The sequence below is a fragment of the Delphinapterus leucas genome, chromosome X (genome assembly GCF_059928025.1).
Source record: "Delphinapterus leucas isolate spDelLeu-1000000601 "Yukka" chromosome X, BTC_Dleu_Yukka2, whole genome shotgun sequence".
NCBI classification, from domain to species: Eukaryota; Metazoa; Chordata; class Mammalia; order Artiodactyla; family Monodontidae; genus Delphinapterus; species Delphinapterus leucas.
The window spans coordinates 21309768-21323681 of record NC_143150.1 but is presented as its reverse complement, the minus strand read 5'-3'; the positions used below and the strand labels follow the sequence as shown (position 1 = coordinate 21323681).

At 37.5% G+C, this 13914-nt stretch overlaps 1 pseudogene; it reads left to right on the top strand.

The window, feature by feature from the left end:
- Nucleotides 1-9101: 9101 nt before the first annotated feature.
- Nucleotides 9102-10987, top strand: LOC149744179 (coiled-coil domain-containing protein 169 pseudogene; annotated as a pseudogene).
- The last annotated feature ends 2927 nt before the right edge of the window (nt 10988-13914 follow it).

Below are 13914 nucleotides of genomic sequence, written 5' to 3'. Positions count from 1 at the left end.
GGCCAATTATGTTTCAAAAACAAACAAACATAAACTCATAGAAAAAGAGATCAGATTTGTTGTTACCAGAGGTGAGGAGTGGGGGGGAGAAGGAATTGGATGAAGGCAGTCAAAAGGTACAAGCTTGCAGTTATAAGATAAATAAGTACTAGGGATGTGATGTAGAATGTGGTAAATATAATTAGCACTGCTGTATGTTACATAGGAAAGTTGTTAAGGCATTAAATCCTAAGAGTTCTCATCATACACACAAAAAAGTGGTTTTTTTCTATTTCTTTAATTTTGTATCTATATGAGATGATTGATATTCACTAAATTTATTGTGATAATCCTTTCATGATGCATGTAAGTCAAACCATTATGCTGTACACCTTAAACTTATACAGTGCTATATGTCAATTATATCTCAATAAAACTGGAAGAAAAATATTTAATGGTTAGAAAAAGGATGTGTTACTAGTAAACTAAAAGATGGAAAATAGAATAATAAAAAACACATCATACTTAGTGACTCACTTCCAAATAATAGAGTACGGGAAAGGGAAAAAAATAGTGTCTTTACTGTGGAGTAACCTGGAAGGCACCACCTTGGTCAAGGTTAATATGACCAGTGATAAGTCATGTTGATAGCATGTACCCTTTGATATGATGTGATGAGAAAGGCACTTTATCTCTGTGGTATTCTTTCTCAAACCCAATATCCCAATCTAATCATGAGGAAAACATCAAAGAAACCCAAATTGAAGGATATTCTACTAAATACCTGACAAATTCTGCTCAAAAATGTTAAGGTCATGAAACACAAAGACTGAGAAACTGTCACAGATCAGAGGAGAATAAGAAGACACGACATGGGCTTCCCTAGTGGCGCAGTGGTTGAGAGTCCGCCTGCCGATGCAGGGGACACGGGTTCGTGCCCCGGTCCGGGAAGATCCCACATGCCGCAGAGCGGCTGGGCCCGTGAGCCATGGCCGCAGAGCCTGTGCATCCGGAGCCTGTGCTCCACAACGGGAGAGGCCACAACAGTGAGAGGCCCGCGTACAGCAAAAAAAAAAAAAAAAAAAAGAAGACATGACAACTAGATGCAATGTGGTAGTGATGATTGGATCCTGAAGCAGGATCCTGAAGAACATCAAAAGAAAAACTAGTGAAATTCAAACAAAATCTGAAGTTTAGTTAATAATATATATTTTTTTATTTCAACAAATGATAACATTAGGGGACTCTGAAACTGAGTGATGAGTATATGGGAACTTTCTGTATTATCTTTGCCACTTTTCTGTAAATCTAAAATTATTCCAAAATTAAAAGTTTATTTAAAACAAACTTCATAAATCCAAAAGTAGACAAGAAAGGGAAAAAAGGAAACAACAGATATGACAGATAGGAAACAAACAGAAGGATGGCAAACATAAACTTAAATGTGTCAAAAATTACATTAAATATAGTAATTGGATTAATATTCCAATTAAAGATACGGTCCAGTTCTATGAAAAAATCAACCACATGCTGCTTGCAAGAAACACATTTTTTAAAATTTTTATTTTATTTGCAAGAAACACATTTTTTAATGTTTGGATGTTCACAGTTTACACTTTTTATTTTTTAGTTATATATGTATTTTTGGCCACGTGGCATGCAGGATATTAGTTCCTCTAAAAGGGATCGAATCCATGTCCCCTGCAGTGGAAGCACGGAGTCTTTTTCCTTTTTTTTTTTAATATTTATTTATTTGGCTGCATCAGGTTGTTTTTTTTTAAACATCTTTACTGGAGTATAATTGCTTTACAATGGTGTGTTAGTTTCTGCTTTATAACAAAGTGAATCAGCAATACGTATACATATATCCCCATATCGCCTCCCTCTTGCATCTCCCTCCCACCCTCCCTATCCCACTCCTCTAGGTGGTCACAAAGCACCGAGCTGATCTCCCTGGAAGCACGGAGTCTAACACTGGACCACCAGGGAAGTCCCAGGAAACACATTTTAAATGTCAGGATACAAAATGGTCAAAAATAAACAAATAGCAAAACAACATATCATGCAAGCAGTAAATCAGGATAACTATATGACTATCAGACAGAATAGACTTTAAAGGAACTGGCATCATAGAAATACAGAGGGTCTTTTCATAATGACAAAAGATTTGATTCAACAGGAAATGATAACAATCTTAAACTTGTATATACCTAATAACACAGTCAGAAAATATATAAAAAGTGACAGAACTAAGAGAAGAAATTTTTAAAATTCACAATCAAATTGGGAGATTCACACACATCTCCCCCAGTAATTGGCAGAAAATGCAGATAAAAAACCATTAAGCATATAGAAGAGTTGAACAACATGATCAACCAACTTGACCTGACAAATACAAAACACTATACCCAACAACTAAAGAATACGTATTCTATTCAAGTGTAAATGAAACATTCATCAAAATTGACCATACTATGGGCCATAAAGCAAGTCTTAACAAATTTCAGGGACCTCCCTTGTGGTCCAGTGGTAAAGAATTCGCCTTCCAATTTAGGGGACGTCGGTTCAATCCCTGGTCAGGGAACTAAGATCCCACATGCCATGGGGCAACTAAGCTTGAGCGCCTCAACGAGAGAGCACGCATGCAGCAAACTACAGAGCCCACGCGCTCTGGAGCCCGCGCACCACAACTAAAGAGAGAAAACCCGCACGCCACAACTAGAGAGAAGCCTGTGCGCCAAAACGAAGAGCCTGTGTGCCACAATGAAGAGCCTGCACCACAACAGAAGATCCCACACGCCTCGATGAAGACCCCACGTGCCACAACTAAGACCCGATGCAGCCAAAAAATAATAATAATAGAGAAAATAAATATTTTTTTTTAATTTCAAAGGACTGAAATCATACAGAGTATTTTGTCTGACCACAGTAGAATTAAGCTAGGAATCAATAACAAAAATATAGGAAAATCTTTATTTGAAGATTATATAATACATTTCCAAATAACTCAGGGATCAAAGGAGAAATAAACAATAATGAAAAGGTAAGTCATACAAAAATTTATGGGATCCTCTTCAAACAGTGAGGAAATTTAAAACATGAAAGGCAAATACTAGAAAAGCAGTGTTTTAGCCACAGTTCCCCACGAAAGAAGCTCACTTAAGACTTCGAATGCAGATAGTTTATTTTGGAAAGTGATATCAAGAAATAGGAGTGGGGGACTTGGATGGGCGGAAAAGGGAAGAGGGGAAAGCTAACCCAAGGGTATGAGGTTACCAATCTGATCACCACCATGGCCAAGTGGGGTTCGAGCTCACCAGGGAACCTGTGAGGAAACATGTGGAACATAACAGAATTGTCCATGGAAGGAACAGAAGAGGGAAGAATTTATCCACAGACTCACCTCCAAGGGAGAGAGTTGTCCTATGGGGAGTTAATACCCTTCCACTTCCAAATTACATATGCATCATAACAGCTAAGTGAATTCTAGCAAGCATCCCAAAATGTGGCCCCAGAGTAACCCTAGAACCAAAAGCAAAAAATAAGTACTCCAGATGAGGTGAACTACTGTCATTTTACACCTGTACACAGCTGGATGCCTCAGCAACAACTGGAATAAAAAAGTGGGCAGACATATATGAAGAGAGGTGCAAGATATGTCCAATAGAAGGAAAAGAAAGGTTAAAGACATTTTCAGATTAAAGATAGGTGAGAGAATTCATCAGAAACAGACCCATACTGTGAGAAATGCTAAAGCGAGTTCTTCAAGTGGAAAAGAAATAATACCAGATAGAAATTTAGATATTCAGAAAGAAAGACTACTGAAAATGAAAATATGTAAAGTAAATACTTAAAAAAATCTATTTTTCTTTCCTTAATTCTTTAAAAGCCAACTAATTGTTTAAAGCAAAAAAAAACATGAATTGTGAGGTTTATAATACAGGAAGAAGTCAGATATATGACAACAGTAACACAAAGGACAAGAAGAAGTGAAAATAGACTTATGTAGTTGTAACATTGTTATATAATATGTGCAATTGTACAAGTTTAATTCAGGTAATCTGTGATAAATTAAGGATACCTATTATAATCCCTACAGGAACCACTAAAAAATTATACAAAGAGTTATAGCTAGAGCCAAATATTTATATTATATATATTATATTATATTACTAGTTATAGCTAAAGCCAAGTAAAATGGAATACTAAAATATATTAATCAATCCAAAAGAAGATAAGAAAGGAGGAAAAAAGAAATAGAAAACAAAGAACAAGATGCTAGTCTAAAAGTCAACTATATCAATAATTATATTAACTATAAATACCAATTAAAAGGCAAAGATTGTCAGACTGTATCTGAAAAAAGTATGACCCAACTATATGACACTTACAAGAAATATACTTTAAATAGAAAGGAAGATAGGTTGAAAGTAAAATGATGGAAAAAAATACCCCATGCAAACACTGTGTATAACAAAGAAGGGGGACTTCCCTGGTGGTGCAGTGGTTAAGAATCCGCCTGCCAATGCAGGGGACACGGGTTCGAGTCCTGGTCCGGGAAGATCCCACATGCCGTGGGGCAACTAAGCCCGTGCGCCACATCTACTGAGCCTGAGCTCTAGAGCCCGCGTGCCACAGCTACTGAGCCCACACGCCACAACTACTGAAGCCCATGCGCCTAGAGCCCATGCTCTGCAACAAGAGAAGCCACTGCAATGAGAAGCTTGCGCACCGCAACGAAGAGTAGCCCTCACTCACCGCAACTAGAGAAAGCCGGAATGCAGCAGCGAAGACCCAACGCAGCCAAAAATAAATAAATAAATAAATTTATTAAAAACAAAAAAACAAAGATGGTACACCTCCATTAATATAAGGCAAGGCACAATGCACTTCGAGACAAGGAGTATTACCAGAGATCAGAAATAATGAGTGTCATTTCATTATGACAAAAGAGTCAATTCATCAAGAAGACATAACAATCCAAAATATGAATGAAGTTACTAACAGAGCTTTAAAATACATGAGCAAAAATTGACAGAATTATGAAGATAGACAAACCCATAATCACAGGCAAAGATTTTAATATCCCTCCATGGGTATTGATACAAGTACACAAAAAAATCAGTAAAGCTATGGAAGATTTGAACATTATCAACTAATTTGACCTAACTGATTTATATTTCTAGAATGCTATACCCAGCACCTGCAGAATGCATACCCTTCTCTAGAACACATGGAACATTAACCAAGATAGCCTATATGCTGGGCCATAAAATTTGTCAATAAATTTAAAAGACTTAAAATCTTACAGAGTGTATATTCTCTAACAACAAAGTAATTAAATTAGAAATCAGTAATAAGATACCTAGAAAATCCCCCAAATGATTGTTTCTGCTTCTAGACAGGAAAGATTAACAGATACCAGATTTACCCTCCCATCTGAAACAACCAAAGAAACTAGACAATATATATGAAATGGTTGTCAAGACACTGGACATCAGATAACAAAGTACAATGATCTCTGATAGGTGGGGAACAAATGAGGGTAGCCTTACAATTTTTCCATCTTACTGCCTGGAGAGAGATTCTAGGCTGTGGCACACGAAGGAGGAAGCCAGGTTGATGGCAGCAGACTCCCAAAGTTGAGATGGAGCTGAGAGTCTAGAGACAATATGGTGGCTAAAGTTGTCAGAATAGAGGACCAGAGAGAAGAAAGCTGCATAGAAAGAGAATTTCAGAAATCTTCAGAGGGTCCTCCTCAAGGATCCATCTGAGTACTGACCAGATGGACCAGCACATGTGTATGAGGAAACTACCCAAGGCTGGGGAAAGAACCATCCAAAAGGATTAGAGGTAACAGTGGCTGGCACTCTAACAAGACCAGGAAAGTTGCCTGTTCTCACCAGCTAGATTGAAGAGCTTGAGATTCATGGATCATTGGGTAGAGTACACAGGAGGGTCTTGCCTCACAGTGGGGAATAATTAGCACCAGACTAAGCACTACTCTGGTCCCACATAAAAAATCCTAAATGCAAGACCCAAAAGGATCAGCCTGTGTCCAAGTAATTTAACTGTATCCCAAAACATAATTTAAGAATATTTATAAGAATACAAAAATATATAGCACTCAACAAGGTAAAATGCACAATGTTTGGTATCCAATCAAAAATTACTAGGTGTGTTCTAAAATTAGATTGTGGTGATGATTGAAAAATCTTATGAATATACTAAAAATATTGAATTGTACAGTTTAAATGAGTGGAATGTATGATTTATGAATTACACCTCCAAAAGTTGTTTAGAAAAATGACTAGACATCGTGGGACTTCCAGAATGGCCCAGTGAGGACCTTTCCAAATCCTCTCACCCCAAAATAATGATAAAACTGGACAAATTGTCAAAATCAACCATTTCAGAACCCTGGAAATGAACGAAAAGCATACAACACATTGAAAAGTGTTTGTACAAGAAAAGCTGCTGAACGGCAGCAAGAACAGCAGGATCTGTAGTATTTTGACTTGGGGCTGCTCCCATGTCCCTACTTCCAAGGTGCAGTGACCTTGAGGACCAGAGAACTGGCAGTCTCATGGTAGCTGAAAGGGCTGACCCAATCTGAAGCTCTACAGAAAAGCCTCATGCCCAATGATGATCTTAGGGGAAAATAATCAGGGAAGGTCAGTGTCACAGCTGCCTAAGGCTATGATACTGGTTAGAGCAAGCAACAGACCAGTCCGAAATTTTAAAAGGAGATCTGGAAAATGAGACCAACCATAAGGTGCTTTGATAAGCCCTCATTTATTCCAGGGGATCTGGAAGGTTATGTATCAATACACACACAGGGCTGCACACATGCTCAGGGGAGACCAGAGATGGCCCCAGTTATCTATTCACTCATGGCTGACTTTGAGGCCATGTATAAGCAGAAAGTGAAAATCAGAGATTTTTTAACTGCCTGAACTTAGAATGAGTGTGCCAACACATAAATAGATTCCCTAGGAAAAAGGATGGAAAGCCTTACTGGTTAAAGTGTTTAAGCAAAATCTTGGACCAATAACTGGCTGACCACTAAACTATGATGACCCAAGGGTTAACTCTAGGTAGCTAGGCTTAAAAATGAGAATGAGGGAAAAAAGAAAGAAAAAATAAGGGCAAGATCATTCTTTAACACCATACACAAAAATAAGATCAAAATAGATTAAAGACCTAAATGTGAGACCCGACACTATAAAACTCCTAGAGGAAAACATAGGCAGAGCACTCTCTGACATAAATCACAGCAATATCTTTTTTGATCCGTCTCTCAGAATAATGAAAATAAAAACAAAATTAAACAAATGGGACCTAATTAAACTCAAAAGCTTTTGCACAGCAAAGGAAACCATAAATAAAACAAAAAGACAACCCACAAATTGGGAGAAAATATTTGCAAATGATGTGACTGACAAGGGGTTAGTCTCCAAAACTTACAAACAGCTCATGAGGCTTAATATCATCAAAACAAACAACCCAATCAAAGAATGGGCAGAAGGCCTAAATAGACATTTCTCCAAAGAAGACATACAGATGGCCAAGAGGCACATGAAAAGATGTTCAACAGTGCTAATTATTAGAGAAATGCAAATCAAAACTACAATGAGGTATCACCTCACACCGGTCAGAATGGCCATAATCAAAAAATCCACAAACGATAAATGCTGGAGAGGGTGTGGAGAGAAGGGAACCCTTCTACACTGTTGGTGGGAATGTAAATTGGTACAGTAACTATGGAGAACAGTATGGAGGTTCCTTAAAAAACTAAAGATAGAGCTACTATATGACCCTGCAATCCCACTCCTGGCCATATATCTGGAGAAAAACATAATTTGAAAAGATACATGCACCCCAATGTTCATTGCAGCACTGTTTATACAATAGCCAAGACATGGAAGCAACCTAAATGTCCATTGACAGAGGAATGGATAAAGAAGATGTGGTACCTATATACAATGGAATATTACTCAGCCATAAAAAAGAATGAAAAAATGCCATTTGCAGCAACATGGATGGACCTAGAGATTGCCATACTGAGTGAAGTAAGTCAGAGAAAGAGAAAGTTCGTTCTCTAAGTCTGTGAGTCTGTTTCTGTTTTGCAAATTAGTTCATATGTATCATTTCTTTTTAGATTCCGCATATAAGGGATATCATACAATATTTCTCAAAACTACCTGACCATGCCTTCCAGGAACTGGGCGCATTGGCAGGGCCATCTCAATAATCAAGGGTATGTAACTCCCTGGCATCCTGGGATCTCATGAATCCAGTCAAAGTTCCTACTGGGTCCTGCCTTCAGGTTCTGGAAGCTACAAGGAGAAAGTTCCTCCATCAGATTTACCAGTTGCTGGTGCTCTAAGGCAGCCCCTGTTCTACTGAGTGGAGACGCAGGGGTGAGCACAAGGAAATGCTGGATCGGGAGTGGGCTCCTCCCCCTCCCCCCATGCCAGGCCCCTCTGGTTCAGCCCCAGTGCCCTCTGCTCTTGCCTCCTCATGTTTCTGCCTCAGAGGCTTTATTGGTCCCTTCCAGGAAGCCCTTTCCTCCTGTCTGAACTAGAACCTCATCCCTATGGCTGAGAAAATTCCAGGCCCTAACCTTCTGTGATTTCAAGACTGGGACCAGACTCAGAGCTGAAAGTTAAACTAGCTCAAAAAATGTTTGGAGACAGGTTTCTGTCCACCCTGTGAACAATGAAGTGGTCCCCTGAGCCCAACCTTACCCTGAATTGTATGGTGTATATAATTATTTTGTTATTTTGAAATTCTTTTTAAACATGGAGAGAATAAATGAGCAATATATCTGCCAATCATAGGTAATAAATGTATTATTTTGTCAAAAAAAAATAAAATGGATAACCAACAAGGACCTACTGTTCCTTTTCCTACAGGGAACTCTGCTCAATGTTATGTGGCAGCCTGGATGGGAGGGGAGTTTGGGAGAGAATGGATACATGTATATGTATGGCTGAGTCCCTTTGCTGTGTTCCTAAAACTATCACGTCATTGTTAATCAGCTATACTCCAATATAAAATAAAAAGTTTTTTAAAAAGAATTTTAAAAAAACAACTGAGCAGAGATTCCAGTTCTCACACTCTACAGGGGAAATAGACACTACATAATTAGTCCAAGCACATCACTAAACAAAAATAAAAAATTAAAATTAAAAAACAAAGAAACAAGGTGCAGCCCATACACAGAAAAAAAAAGCAGCTTATATAAATTGTCTCTGGGAGGGTCTAGGTGATAGATTTAATACATAAAGACTTCAAATAAGCTATTATAAATATGTTCAAAGAACTAAAAGAAGCCACGTTTGAAGAATTAAAGGAATATATGATGACAGTGACTCTTCACATAGAGAATATAAATAAAGACATACAAATTATAAAAAAGAAATGAATGAAAATTCTGGAATTAAAAGGTACAACAACTGAAATGAACAATTCACTCAAGGGGCTCAACAGCAGATTTGAGTTGATAATAGAAAGTAGATCATCTGAAACATTGTAAATCAACTATACTTCAATTAAAAATTAAAATTAAAAAAAGGTAGATCAATAGAGATTATCTAGTCTAAGGAACAGACCGTAAAAAGAACGAAGAAAACTGAAGAACCTCACAGGCCAGTGAGACACCATCAAACACACCACGTATGCATAATGGGAGTTCCAGAAGAGAAGTGGAGAAAAAAGGGACATAAAAAGTATTTGAAGAAATAGTGGGTGAAAACTTCTCAAATTTCATTTAAAAAAAGATTAATCTACACATCCAAGAAGCTCAATGAATTCTAAATAGCACAAACTCAAAGATATTCACAGCTAGAGAGATCATAGTCAAACTGTTGAAAGCCAAAGCCAAAGAGAGAAACTCGAAAATAGTGAGAAGAAAATTATGTGTCATATACAAAGGAACCACAATAAAATTAACATCTGACTTCTCATCAGAAACAGTGGAGACAAGAAGTCAGTATTATGACATATTCAAAGTGCTGGGGGAAAGAAGCTCAACCAAGAATTCTAAGAGTCAGTTCACCATACCAACAGCTCATGACAACACTTTCTCATCCCCAGCTTCTGGATGTCCCTTCAGGTATTCTGCTCTAAGCTATGCTGAGGGGAAGGGTGTGGGAGATCTCTGACCTGACACTATGGGGGATGAAAGAAGTGACACCTTCTAAGGCATGAGCACTGACCTCCTTAAACTGGAGTTATTGGAAGAAATCCATATGAAAGACTTAGTACAAATCTCAATACTTGAAATAAGACAAAAGGTAGTGGAACTGGAAGCCAAACTCAGTACTGACAACAAAGGCAGTGAGTGGAAAACCTGTTATGAGACACAACTTGAACAGAATGATCAACTAGAAAAGCAAGTTGTTAGTCTCAGAGAGAAAATGGAAAAAATTCCATGGAAATCCTTCACATAGACTATCTTCTATTCGTGTCTATGAGCGGATGCCAGTGGAATCCTTAAGTACATTACTTAAACAGCTAGCAAAAGAAAAAAGGAGCCTTGAAAATCAAGTGAAAGACTATGTACTTAGACTGGAACGAGAATCAAAGGCTTACCACAAGATCAATGATGAACGTCGTATATACCTAGCTAAAATGTCTCAGGTCTCTGGCTCACACCAAGTTTCTAAAAGACAACCAATGAATCAACTGCATAGAATGAAAGAGAATCCAGTGAAAACAGAAAGATATAATCCAGCTAATCAGAAGATGGTAAATGCCAAGAGAGGACCAGCAAAAAAGATTACAAGATCAAATCATCTTCCAAAACTCAATCCATAATTCCAGAACTGGGTGGATTTCTATTTCTTCCCCTTTTTCATTTGTAATATTCAAATTGTGAAGTTACTGCTCGACACATTTTTCAGGTGATGAGATAGATAAGAAAGAGCTATTAAACCTCTTTAGCTCCTCTTCCAGAAGCGTGTTCCTTTGTCACCTGAAAGTAATTTTCTTAGTAATTTAGTCTAGTTTCAAAAATTATTTTAGAAAGTAATTTTAGTGACCCTAAAATATGTACTAGCAGAACTTAATGATTCTTTTTTTTTTAACATCTTTATTGGGGTATAATTGCTTTACAATGGTGTGTTAGTTTCTGCTTTATAACAAAGTGAATCAGTTATACATATACATATGTTCCCATATCTCTTCCCTCTTGCGTCTCCCTCCCTCCCACCCTCCATATCCCACCCCTCCAGGCGGTCACAAAGCACCGAGCTGATCTCCCTGTGCTATGCGGCTGCTTCCCACTAGCTATCTACCTTATGTTTGGTAGTGTATATATGTCCATGCCTCTCTCTCGCTTTGTCACAGCTCACCCTTCCCCCTCCCCATATCCTCAAGTCCGTTCTCTAGTAGGTCTGTGTCTTTATTCCTGTCTTACCCCTAGGTTCTTCATGACATTTTTTTCCTTAAATTCCATATATATGTGTTAGCATACGGTATTTGTCTTTCTCTTTCTGACTTACTTCACTCTGTATGACAGACTCTAGGTCTATCCACCTCATTACAAATAGCTCAGTTTCGTTTCTTTTTATGGCTGAGTAATATTCCATTGTATATATGTGCCACATCTTCTTTATCCATTCATCCGATGATGGGCACTTAGAGAACTTATGATTCTTAAAATAGCCTAGGAAACAGGAAGGCTGTCATCATTACACTTGCTTTTAATAATATATCCATTATCTACTCTGATATTAACATTGCTATTATATTTGGTTTCTAGTTGGCTGATAGCTAAAAATGTGAGTTCATCAAAACTGCTTGCTATTTTAGGCTATATCATGCTCATTTTTTTAAAGGTTTAAACAAAGGGGCAAATCAAATGCATTTTAAACTTTGACTTAAAGCATCACGGTATTGCAGAAATAGCCTCCAATCAGGAATCAGCTTGGTTATAGTCCCTCTCTGCTGTAAATTTATGAGAACTTGGGAAAGTCTCTTCACCTCATCTTTATTTTCCACACCTGTAAGATAAATGAGGCAAACTATGCAACTTCTCAGGCCTCTTACCATTCTAGAAAACCAATACTCATTCAACTACTACAAGGACCTGCCACTTAGTACATGGTGATTTAAGTCATTTTGTGATGTTTATTAATTCACAGTGATGGCCTAGTTTTTTGGAGCAAACTTTGTAAGTGTTCACAATACTCAAGTCAAGTCTAGAAATGGACATTGAATGAGGGTAGGAGAAAGGTTCTTTTAAGGCATTTAGAAAATGTATCAAATTCTCTTATTCATGTTTAGACTGTTTTTGCAACTGTCACACTGGTCTACAATATACATATAATTTATTTCCCCAACTTAATAAGTGAAACTGTTAACCTTTAAATTTCCAGAAACCATCCATTGGTTAGTATAGTTTCTAGCTAATGTTGTTCTCACCTTATATCCCAAAACCTAAATTCTTTTTATTCAGAATCACCAGTAATGAATACCAAATGCACTTCTGTATCTCTATAGACGTTCCTTTCTTTAAGGAAGAATGCATAAATTTCATATAGCCAAATAATTCTTTTATATGACTTTAAAATGTAATGCAGTGAGGGACTTCCCTGGTGGCACATGGTTAAGAATCCTCCTGCCAATGCAAGGGACACCGGTTCAGTCCCTGGTCCAGGAAGATCCCACATGCCACAGAGCAACTAAGCCCGTGCGCCACAACTGCTGAGCTTGCGATCTAGAGCCCACGAGCCACAACTACTGAAGCTTGCACGCCTAGAACCTGTGCTCTGCAACAAGAGAAGCCACTGCAATGAGGAGCCCACACACCACAACAAAAAGTAACCCCTGCCCACCACAACTGGAGAAAAGCCCGCGCACAGCAATGAAGACCCAGCACAGCCAAAAATATAAATAAATAATAATAATCAGAGGAAAAAATGAAGATTTGGGGTCCTTTTTTTGTTTAATACTGAAATATGTATTAACATTAGTATTTAAGTTGAGAATTCATAAAGCAAAACAGCAGTAAACAATATTTAACATATTTCAAATTTTAAAATGTCTAAATGTATTACAAAATATCAAGAAATACCATTTATAAAACAAATGCTGCTATAATCAAAAAGACAGATAATAGCAAGTGTTGGTGAGGATGTGGAGAAATGGGAGCCCTCATACATTGCTGGTGGGGATGGAAAATGGTACAGCCTTTTTGGAAAACAGTCTGTCAGTTCTTCAAAACTGACAGAGAAACATCATATGACCCAGAAATTCCACTACTATATATGTAGCCAAGAGAAAACCTATGACCACATAAAAACGTGTCCACAAATGTTTATAGCAGCATAATAGCCAAAAAGTGGAAACAACCAAATGTCTACCAACTAATGAATGGATAAACAAAATGTAGTATAGTCAAACAATGGAATATTATTCAGCAACAAAAGGAAATGAAGCACTGGTATATGCTATGACATGGACAAACCTTGACAGTAATACCCTAAGTGAAAGAAGCCAGTCACAAAATACCACACGTTGCATAATTCCATTTATATAAAATGTCCAGAAGAGGCAAATCTATACAGACACAAAGGAGATTAGTAGAGGCCTAGGGATGATGGAAAAAGGTAGAGGATGGGGAGTGACTGCAAAGGGTACAGGGCTTTTATTTGGATGATGAAAATTTCTAAAATTGATTGTGGTGATGATTGCACAACTCTGTGTATATACTACTAAAAACCATTGAACTATATACTTTAAATGGGTTAATCATGTTATATGATTTATATCTCTAATTCTGTTATTAAAAAACTAATTCTAAAATAATAAATAATAATTCTATATATAGAAAAATAACCCTTAAAAAATGAAAGCCCCACAAACAAAGACAGTCTCAGAAAAAATAGCCTAAGAAAACAAATTGCTATCAGACCTGCTTTATAC